This window comes from Corvus kubaryi, unplaced genomic scaffold (genome assembly GCF_017639235.1).
Source record: "Corvus kubaryi isolate FWS band 111438036 unplaced genomic scaffold, C.kubaryi_AGA036_p1.0 split1-131, whole genome shotgun sequence".
Taxonomy (NCBI): domain Eukaryota; kingdom Metazoa; phylum Chordata; class Aves; order Passeriformes; family Corvidae; genus Corvus; species Corvus kubaryi.
In genome coordinates this window covers 29,639,060-29,649,522 of record NW_024582073.1, presented here as the reverse complement: position 1 = coordinate 29,649,522, position 10,463 = coordinate 29,639,060, and the positions used below count along the sequence as shown (strand labels likewise).

The 10,463-nt window shown below is 58.6% G+C and overlaps 1 protein-coding gene across 2 annotated transcripts in view; it reads left to right on the top strand.

The window, feature by feature from the left end:
- The first annotated feature begins 3,430 nt into the window (after positions 1–3,430).
- The window catches only part of LZTS3 (leucine zipper tumor suppressor family member 3), a 46,602-nt gene continuing 39,569 nt past the window's right edge, over positions 3,431–10,463 (top strand). Inside the window, exon 1 of one of the 2 annotated variants that reach the window (XM_042052835.1) lies at positions 3,431–3,633. The gene's annotated coding sequence lies outside the window, so the exon portion shown is untranslated. The remainder of the gene's footprint in view (positions 3,634–10,463) is intronic. The other variant, XM_042052831.1, reaches the window with a different exon arrangement.

The following is a 10,463-nucleotide window of genomic DNA, read 5'->3' as shown; positions in this document are numbered from 1 at the left end:
CAGTGCTGGTGAGAAAACTCTGCCTCATCACCACTGGGCCTTCACTGCCCACTTGGGAAGCCTGGACACAGCCTGGACACAGCCTGGACACAGCCCCAGCCCCACTTTGTTATCGCCTTCCCAGATTTCCTTCAAACATTGCCATGGTGTCAACAAACCCACGGGATGAAGTCAGGGAATGTCCAGCCGAGGTTGGCCAGCCCTTTTTTCCAAGGGCGTGACAGAGTAGTGACACCCTGAGCCACCCTGAGTGGCACCGCAGTCACATCCCCATGACGTCCTACCTGGAAGGTGAACACCAGTGATGGAGGAAGCACTGGGAGATGTTTGAACCTAGGGAATGTGCTGAGTTGAGCCAAGTCCTGCTTGCACAAGGTGAGAACGTGCTCATGGTTCAAACAGTAGAGAAATCGGTGCTGGCCACTTCCTAAAGCAAAGGGAAAAAGACTGAGGTTCTCAGATGCAAAATATTTGATCTGAACTTTATTTCTGATACTCAGAGGTCTTTGCCCAGCCCTTGACTGTCTTCCCTGCTGGTTCCTGCATACCTGAGAGAGCCTTCCAGAGACCCCATCCGTGCGCGGCGATCCCGGCTTTTGCACCGTCTACAAATAGTTGGTGCGAGCTGAAAAGAGCAGATCTAAAGCCACAGTTGGCAAATTGCACCAACAAGCATATTCCCAGCGAGGCATTGTTCCAGTTTGTATATGTCTGAAAAGAACTGTTCAGGCATATGTTAAAGTTGGCACCTTCTCCCAGGGACTCGCTGCAAGCTGACGGCTGGAGCATGATAACCACAGCGAGGCACGCAAAACACTCGGCAAATAAGGGAAAACAGAGTCCACTTGGGATGTTGGTGGGGCTGGGATGAGGATGAGGAGCAGGGGCAGAGCACTGCCTCCTTTAGAGAGAGCTCGTCCCAGCCCACCACAGGGAATCTGCATCTGCAAGCGCTTGGAGAGGGACTGGGGTAGAAGAGGAGAGTGAAAGTCCTGCAGCTCCAGTGCTGGTCCCAGGATAATCCTTATTGAAAGACTCAGCCATTGGAATGGGAGGGTGAATGGGGGGTATCCTACAGGCTCTGGGCTTCAGCCCACCCAAGGAGGCAGCACCTTGCAGTGGGGATGGGCTCACAGCACACTGAGGGCTCTCAGCCACCGCAGATGTCTGGACCTGGCAAAAACCTCTCCTTTGGAGATGCTGAAGAATGCAAGGGGGAAATGTTGTGCTGGTTTTGCTCTTCCTTGGGTGTCCATGAACAGCTGCAGCTGGGGATAGGATGCTGGTGGAGGTGTAACACCATCAGAGCATCCTCTTCTGGCCAGGGCTGGGTTAACTTTTGGACTTGGTGATCTTAGGGGTCTTTTCCAACCTAAAGGATTCTGTGATTCTGATTCTCAGCTACAAAACTGGGGCTGCCCCAGCCTAGGTACGACCCATGGCTGTGTGGGGGGACACGTGCAGGGTCCCTGTTCAGCCCCTCAGGGTGTCCAGGAGCATTCCAGTGCCCCTTGGAGGGGGCAGCTGGAGCTCATCTCCCATCAGGTGCAGCTCCCTGTTGGTGCTCAATCCTGGAGGTGTGTGGTGGGGTGACAACAGGAGCAGGGTTCATCAGAAGCTGGAGCAGCACGAGAAGCTCCGTGAGCTTCCTGTAGGACACCTCCTACCCTTGCATGACCCCTGAAGGAGGCTGCACTGCCAGGCTCAGAGCAGACCAGGCTGTCCAGGAACACTTTTTACCTGTGAACAGCTTTGCATGGACAGGGATAATCCTGCTGGGTCCCCTCTTCATTCCTGGTGGGACTGTCCCAGAAAACACATCTGACTTGACCTTCTCCACCCCCCATTGACAGCCCTGCTCTCTCCTTGCCAGATTTCATTGCAAAGGACCCCCCAGTTGTCCACGCAGGACCTGAGCTGCTCCACTGCTTTTGGTGCTGGCGGGAAGTGGCAGAACCCCACCCACAGCAGAGGTGGCTTTGCCCAGCAGGTCTAATCCCAGTCCTCAAAGGTGACGGGCTGTAAGTAAATCAGGGAGCCTCAGCTGCCCTTTCCATCCAAGCAGGATCACACCCAGCCCCCGGAGTGCTGTCAGCAACAACCTGTGCAGGGAGAGACTCACAGCCTGCACTTCTGGGGGAGCAGCTGAGGGCCTGTCCAGCACTATTAGCAGCGATAATTAATTTCCTGCCCTGCCATTTCACTGGAAAGCTGCAGAATTAAGTGGCAGCAATTCCTACCTCTTTCCTCCCTCCTGGGACTGCTGACAGATGAGCAGGAGTGTTGTGGCCTCCATTTATCCATGGAAAGGCCAAGGGGAGAAGCAGAGCCCCATGGTGTGTGTTGCAGGACCTAAACTTGCTGCAGCAAACCCAGTGAAGCTGGGGTGAAGCTGGGGTGAAGCTGGGAGCAGGGAAATGTGCCACCAAGCTCCCTCTCCACGGACAGCATCATGAGCTTTCCCTTTTGCTTTCCCTTTTCGTTTTCTTTTTCCTTTCCCTTTTCCTTTTCCCTTTTCCTTTCCTTTTTCCCTTTCCTTTTTCTTTTCCTTTTCCCTTTTCCCTTTTTCCTTTTCCTTTCCCTTTTCCCTTTTCTTTTCCCTTTTCCCTTTTCTTTTCCCTTTACGTTTCCCTTTTCCTTCTGGCACCTCTCACTGCTCTTTGGAGAAGACAACTCTGTGCAATGTCACAGTCAGGAGCTGCCCTGCCTTCAGCTGGAATCCTTGGCCATTAGGATGTTCCTTTTTCAGCTCATCTGTGTAAGAGGCAGTTTGGGGAGTTGCCCCCCCCCCCCATCCGTGCAAGCTCAGTCCTTGGATTCTCCGTGGGATGGGAAAAGTTGTTTCATCCCCCACATTGACTTTACATCCCCATCCCACCCCCACTGGGGACCCCCAGGGGTTCAGGCTGAGTCCCCTCCCCCCCCCCCAAAGGCTCTGCTCCTGGAGATGGGGGGAAATAGGGAGCAAAATGGGATTTTCTTGGTGGATACAGGCAGACAGACTTGGCTTCCACCCCCCGGCCTTGTCTGTCGCCCCGGGGCTGCCCATGCCCCTCAAACCCCAGCCGTGCTCCACGTGAGACACGCCCTGCCCCACTGCCTGGGGCAATGTCGGGGCTCAGCTTTATTTGGGGGCTCCTTTTTGGGGGGCAGGAGGGTGATGAGACACTTCGAGGCTGCGGGGAACAGAGCCAGGGCACCACCAGACCCCAAACACCCCCTGTCCCGGGGCCCTGGGGAGGAAGGCGACAAGGCGAGGGGGGGCCCATGCAGCATCCCAGCATCCCCATCCAGGTCCACGGGGACAGAGCCCTGTCCTGGGGGGGTGGCGAGGGAAGAGTTAAAGGGAAGGCGAGCAGATCCTCCTCCATCCTCCCGGTCCTCGCTGTTAGGCTGCTGCTGTGACAGGGGGTGGGGTCGGGGCTGGCCGCCGTTTGCCGCAAGAAGGGGGGGGAAACGTGGCTGCGAATGTGTGTGTGTGTGTTGGTGACACAGGACAAAATGAGATGAGACCCCTCGGACGGGAGCGGCCGCCCGGCTGCGATCCCTGAGCCCTGCCCGAGCCCTGCCCGCTCCTGCGCATCGCCGCGATCGCTGCCGGGCACCGGCGCAGCCCCAGCATCCCCGCCAAGAGTAAGGCTCGGGGTGGGAAGCGACTGGGAGGAACTGGGAAGCGGTGCTGGGAGAGAAGGGGGAGGTGGGATGGGGGGGGGGGGGGCGGGGGGGGGGGGTCTCTTGGGGGTGGAGAGATGTGGGGTGCACAGAGAGCGAGGTGGGGGACCTGATGCTGGAGCTTCGCTCCCCTGAACCACCCACCCAGATGTAATTTGGGGGGGGGGAGGGGAGGATTTTGGGGAGGGGGTGGGGTGGAGGATGGGCTGCCAGCGCCGATTTCGGGTGTGATGGAGGGGAGGGAGCCGTGTTTGTGCCTAAAGTCGCAGCTGCCTGGATTTGGCCCCGCGGGGCCATTGGGATGTGACAGCACCCAAAAATAGAGTACGAGGCGGGGAGGAGCGGCGGGGGGGCAGACCTGTGTGCCAGTGCCAGGGCCAGGTTATTCCCCCTCGTCACCTTTTCCTCATCGTCTTCTCTTTATTTCTTTATTTCTTTGGCAGTGATGTCAGGGAGGGGAGCGGTGGCTGAGGGCTGGGGGTTGGATTCACGGCGAGGAGGTTGCTGGCGGCCGAGTGATTAACGTGCAGTTGCTGGGAATTATGTCATCTGCCTCGGTGCTGGGTGGCCCTCGCCCAGCAGCGGCGGTGGGGAGGGAGGGAGGACGTGGGGGGACGTCATGGCATGGGGCTCCCCGCCTGGGGCTTCACCCCAGGAGGCGCCGATGCCTCCCCGGCTTTGCCAGGACTTGGGTACCCAGCGTTCCTCCCCACCCCGACCAGGGGATCCCCGCTTGGGACATCACCCGAGGGGGCAGCGGCTTTGCAAGGATCGGGTGTTCCCCCGCGCCCATCGCGGCCCCCAAGCCGTGGGTGCACGCCCACCCCACTGCCCGCTGTTCCTGGGGGTCCCAGCTCCACGGGCTGCATCCCCAGCAGCAGAGGAGCGGGTTGTTGCTCCTCCCGACGGCTCAGCCCGCTCGCTGGCCCGGCAGCCGGGCTTGGAGCAGGCGGAGCGGGCGCTGCGATGAAGGGAGGGTGAAGGTGGGCATCCCCTCCGCCAGCTCCCCGGGAGGGAGCGGGGCTGGAGCTGCTGCACTGCAGCACAGAGCCCCATCCGGGGCTGTAGGTGTGCCCGGGGGGAGCAGGGACCCCCTCTGTCGCCCCGTCCCCTCCTCGGAGCCGAGGCGAGAGCCAGGGAACCTGTGGCTGCCAGCAGCCCCCCAGGCCAGATGATCTCTGCTCCAGAGGAGGGTGTTGGGATGCTGGACGCTCCACACCCTCCTGGGCATCCCCCTGGGCATTCTCTGAGTTCCTCCTCAGCATCCCCCTGATCATCCCCTTGAACATCCCCGAGCACTCCCCGAGCACTCCCCGAGCACCCCCGAGCATCCCCCCCCAAGCATTCCCTGAGCACCCCCTGAGCATCCCAATGCTCTTCCCCACGTGGGGAGCTGGGGAAGGAGGACAAGGCCTGCCAGTGAGCCAGGCATGGACCGTGCTGCACATCAACAACCTCTTCCCTCTGCTCCACACCCCGTGAATGCCCCTACAGCTCCGTGCACCACGGACTGGGAGAGGAGCAGGCAGCTGCCAGCAGGAAGGCTGCAGGGAGATGTGCAGTGGAGGTAGGAAGGGCGGGCACAGCTGTAGCGGGGAATTTTATGGCATTTTCTGCCCCACAGCACAGTCCACGGGAGGGGGGCGGAATGCCAGCAGCCTCCTGGATTCCAGCTGGGAGCCAGCGGCTGCAGTCCCAGCCGGGGGATGCCACTTGCCCCGCGGGATAACCTTTGGCAACTCCCTCAGCTCTCCGCGCTCTGCTTCCAACACCCTCCAGCGCATCCTTCATCCTCAAACCTGCTCCGGCGGCGGATTGTGCCAGCACGGAGCCCTCCAGGGAGGAGCTGGCACTACCAGGGAGCGCAAGGCACCCCCAGTTTGGGGCAGGCAGGGCTGGGAGGCTGCTCCATCCCGCGCCGTTCGCTCGGCCGTGCCCTCTCCGGGCGGGCTCCGTGCGCCGGGGTTTGTTTATGTGTGGCCCCGGTTGGAGCGGCGATCTGCCGTGGCTAAATATAGCAGCGATGCTGTCATCCGAGTTCAGCCTGGCTGGGGAATTTATTTTCTGCAAAGGCTGGGAGGCGAACGGGCGAAAACAGGCGTGGAAATGCTGGAGTGGTGTGATTCCCTGTCTGCGGTGTCCGGGCTCACGCAAGGGGAGCGGGAACCTTGTCCCGAGTGCCGGCCTTGTGATGGCAGCGGGGAAGAGGAGGAGTGTGTGGAGAGGCTGAAATTGTCCCCGTCGGCTCCCCGGGGCAGGGGTGGGCATTTAAAAAGCGGCTCAAGTGCCTGTGTGGCTTCATGTCTGCTTCCAGGGAAGAGATTCCTTCCTCCTCAAACTCTTCCTTGCTGGGTCACCGGGCTGGTGTCCCAAGGGATCAACTCCCAGCCCTCTCAGATCCAAAAAGAGCAGGGAGAGAAGCATCTGAAGGTCCAACATCTGGCTGTAGACGTCTGGGAGAGAGCAGCAGCTTGTCCTACAAGAGGCGGGATTGGGAGAGCCCCCCCCTTCCCTGGGGGCTGCAGCATCAGCCCCGGGCATCCCCTGCTGCTTCCATCACAGGGGCATCTCCATGATAAGGGCACCTTTGGTCACCCATCCCGAGGAAAAACAGGAAAAGAGGAAGGTCCCCTGACTTGCAAAAAACCCCCAGGCAGATGGGGAGGGTGTTTGCCACATGCACTGTGAAAACCACGTTGCATCAGCAGTCGGAGGCACTCGCTGTGTGATAACTCCATGTGGATGGAGCAGGAATGTGGATAAACTGGCTGCAAAAAAGTTTCTGGAGGGAGTTTTATCCCGACAGGGAAGGCTAAGAGTTAAGAGGGTGTTGCTGGAGCTGTTGAAGGGCTTAAAATCTGCTTTCTCCCGAAGAGGAACTGAGCCATGCCTGGGGCTGTCAGAGAAATCCAGCAAACAAAGGGTGAAACAAGATTTCTTGTTTCCCTTCACAGAGGATCTTTCCCATTAGTCATTCCCGTCACAGGAGCTGGCAAACACGGTTATTATTTGAGGGATCTGAAAGTGAAATGGAGGCACAAGGCCAGGAGCCCAGACATCCCTGTCCTCGGGATTGGGGAGCAAGCAGGGACCCCCCAACCCCTCTGGCTCCCCCACACCTCTGCTCCGTGGGCAAAGCCTTTGTCCTCCGTGCTGGGCCACTGGATCCATCCTCTGGATCTGGTCTAGGGAGTGACATCCCTGGTCCCTTCCATCCCAAACCATTCCAGGAGCCCACGATTCCTGCAGGACACGGTGCCACCAGGAGCCATAGGTAGGATGGGATGCTCCATGCTGGAGGTGGTGGTGGACCAAGCACCAGAGATCCTGCAATAATCCTGGTGGTTCCCTAAAGCAGCCAGAACTCCTCTCTTCCATCATCCCACAGCCCCAGGCACAACTCTGGGGGGAAGGGGCAGGCTGAGCCCCACCATGGGGGGCAAAAAGGTCCATGGAGCTCCCTAAACAGCAAGGAAAGCAAGCAGAACTGCTAAGGCAGCTATCAGGAAACTGGGATGGCTCACGCCTTGCGATCCAGGTTTGGCTGGAGCCAAGAGTTCTCCTGGCAGGGAAAGTCCCCTTGAGTTGTGCAGGAGCTGCAGGAGTTCCTGCAAGGCTGCAAGGCTGGGAATCAGGCTCCCAGGGATTTTGGCTGAGTTTCCATCTCACAAAACTCGGGGGTTTTGCCATGAAGATGTGGGTCCTGTTGGCTTTGTCTGGTTCCTGAGTCAGAAGGATGAGTTTTGTCTGAGCCCAACATGAGCCTCTCTTTCCTTCAGGGCCAAATCCTGATCCTGTGGCAGCAAGATGCTCCAGAGCCAGCAGGATGCTCCAGGTTTAGACAGGTATAATCCCAGAATGCCAGAATCGTTCAGGTTGGAAAACACCTCCGGGGTCACTGAGTACCAACCTTTGGCCAAACAGCACCACCCACCGCCCCAACTAAACCAGCGTGCCATGTCCACTCATTCCTTGGGTAATTCCAGGGGTTGTGACTCCACCACCACCCTGGACAGACCATTCCAATGCCTGACCACCCTTTCCATGGAGAAATTCCTCCTGACCTCCAACCTGAGGCTCCCCTGGCCCAGCCTGAGGCCGTTCCCTCTCCTCCTGTCCCTGTTCCCTGCGAGCAGAGCCCGACCCCCCCCGGCTGCCCCCTCCTGTCAGGGACTTGTGCAGAGCCACAAGGTCCCCCCTGAGCCTCCTTTGCTCCAGGCTGAGCCCCTTTCCCAGCTCCCTCAGCCTCTCCTGGTGCTCCAGCCCCTTCCCCAGCTCCGTTCCTTTCCCTGGACACGCTCCAGCCCCTCAGAGTCTTTCTGTGAGGGGCTCAGAGCTGCCCTCAGCACTGGAGGTGCCCCAGCAGTGCCAGCACAGGGGACGGGCACTGCCCTGGCCCTGCTGCCACCCCAGTGCTGGCACAAGCCAGATGCCACCGGCCTCTTGCCCACCTGGGCACACATGGCCTCATGTCCAGCCACTGCTGACCAGCACCTCCAGGTCCTTTTGCACCAATGGGTGATGGAGCCCGTTCCCTTTGCAGGGAGCCCAGGAAAAAGGCAATCAGATCATTAACACATGCTGCTCTTCACACAACCAACCTCACAAATATTTATCAGCTGCAGAAACACACGGGCTCGGAAGTTGCCAAGTAACATAACAAGAGGCGCTTTTAAATAAATATCTGCGAGTCTGCGGGTGACGAATTAACCAAATCCCTTGGTATGTGGCCCAAAGATATGTTTTCCTCTGGAAGCCCAGGACCAGTAATAAAAATAATGATCCAAGCCAGGAATGAAAACCTGGGATAAGCAGTGACTGACTGGCTGTCCAGCACTGGAAGAAGTTGGTTCCCTGCTGGGAAGGTCTGCGGAGTGATGCCCGACAGATCCGTGCCTGCCAGGGACAAGTCGGGAGCTGGATGGGATGGGGGGGGTTATTTTGCAGGGAAGGTGAGAACGAGCCCAGTGCACGAGGCTGGGTCTCATCCTGCAGCCACGACCCTCTCCTAAACACCCACAGGACTGATCTTCTCTGTAGGCTCAGGATTTCAAGGTACCTTGGTGTTGTAAACCCTGGTTCTCCATGTTCCCTTCCCTGCAGCCCTGAGAAGGTCCATTGGATCTCTTCCTCTTCTATCCAAGTGGTTATGTCCCATAAATCCAGCAGGAATATTGCTTCCCCCAGCCTGCCCAGGTGTGTTCTGCACTCCCCAGGTAGCCAGGGTTTCCCTGTTGCTAAATCCTATTAAATCCTTGCTGTGAGGTCAGATTGGAGGCTTTGGGGATTGTTAGGGGGGTCAGTGCTGCCACAGGAGACCAGGTGGGTTTGCAGATGAATGGAGATCTCTTCTCACCCAGTTCCTTCTTCCATGGGGAAACTCTGGCTTGTGGGGCTGGGATTTCATAGAATCATGGAATGGTCTGGATTGGGAGGGACCTTAAAACCATCTCATTCCACCCCCTGCCGTGCGCAGGGACATCGCCCACTATCCCACGTTGCTCCAAGCCCCATCCAACCTGGCCTTGGACACTTCCAGGGATCCAGGGGCAGCCACAGCTTCTCTGGGCAGCCTGCGCCAGGACCTCCCCATCCTCACAGGCAGGAATTCATTCCTAATAGCCCATCTAAGTCCCTCTCCAGCTGTCTTGGAGCCCCTTTAGGCAGTGGAAGGTGCTGGAAGGTCTCCCTGGAGCCGTCTCTTCTCCAGCTCTCCCAGGCTGTCATCTCATTTGGTGGAGATGTTCCCATACAAACCCACCATATCCCCACCATCACCAGAGGGCTTGGCCTGAGGGCTTTGCAAGCAGGTTGTCATTTGGGGGCCATTTGGGGTCATTTTGGGGCCATTTGGGGGTTCTTGCCTGAACAAAAACATGAGGAGAGACAACCTGGACACAGGGCCGGTTGGCAAAGTCAACTGGAAGAGTGGTTTTGGGGGGACGGACACTGCCCAGTGCCAGCAGTGAGGCCCAGGTGAGGGGGTCAGAGGACACCGACTGGCCAAGGTGATGGTGGTGGGTGCTGCCCAGAGCGGCTGCAGATGCCCCATCCCTGGAAAAGCTGGAATGTGGGAGCTCCTCCCCGTGCTCCCAGCCATGGCAGAGCCCCCAGGCACGCGCTGGAGATGATGCACGAGGGGAGGTCGGAGCTTTTATTAGCCCAGCTGCTGGAGCTGGAAAGAACAGCCCAGCTTTCGGGCACAGGAGCTCCTCTCCTTGTCCCCGCTTTCTAATTATATCAGCTGATCTAGCACAGGCTCCTTCCACTCCCCATGGGCCGCTGCCTTCATTACAGCCCCGGCTCTGCCCTTGGCAAGCACTTGGAGGAGCAGCCAAGCCATCCCACCGGAGATGTTGGGATGGCAGGACCGGCTGTGTCACCTCAGACATCTCCCTGCAGCGCGGTCTCTGCCTCCAGCACTGCCAGGAATGGCAAGGGGATGAGGGACAGGGGACAGGGACGTGTTGGTGTTTGCTTTGGCCAGGCTGTGCTCCTCAAGGTGTCTCAGAGATACCAGGGTGGAAAGGAGAGGATGAAAACATTCCCCAAAAATCATCAGGAATGCTGGGATGAGATGGGCAGAGCTGCATCCCCACAGGCCCCTGGTAGTCCCTGCCCAGGGGAGGGGGGCTCTGCAAAGACCAGCACCTGTTCCTGGCTCAAATCTCTCCCTCCTCCAACAAACACCTCTCTCAAAAAGTCTCTGCTAGGAAAATCCACATCTCCACCCGGTGCAGCTCAGCAAGGACAGCAACACCCATCTCCAGGAGCGGGCTGAGCACAGCCCA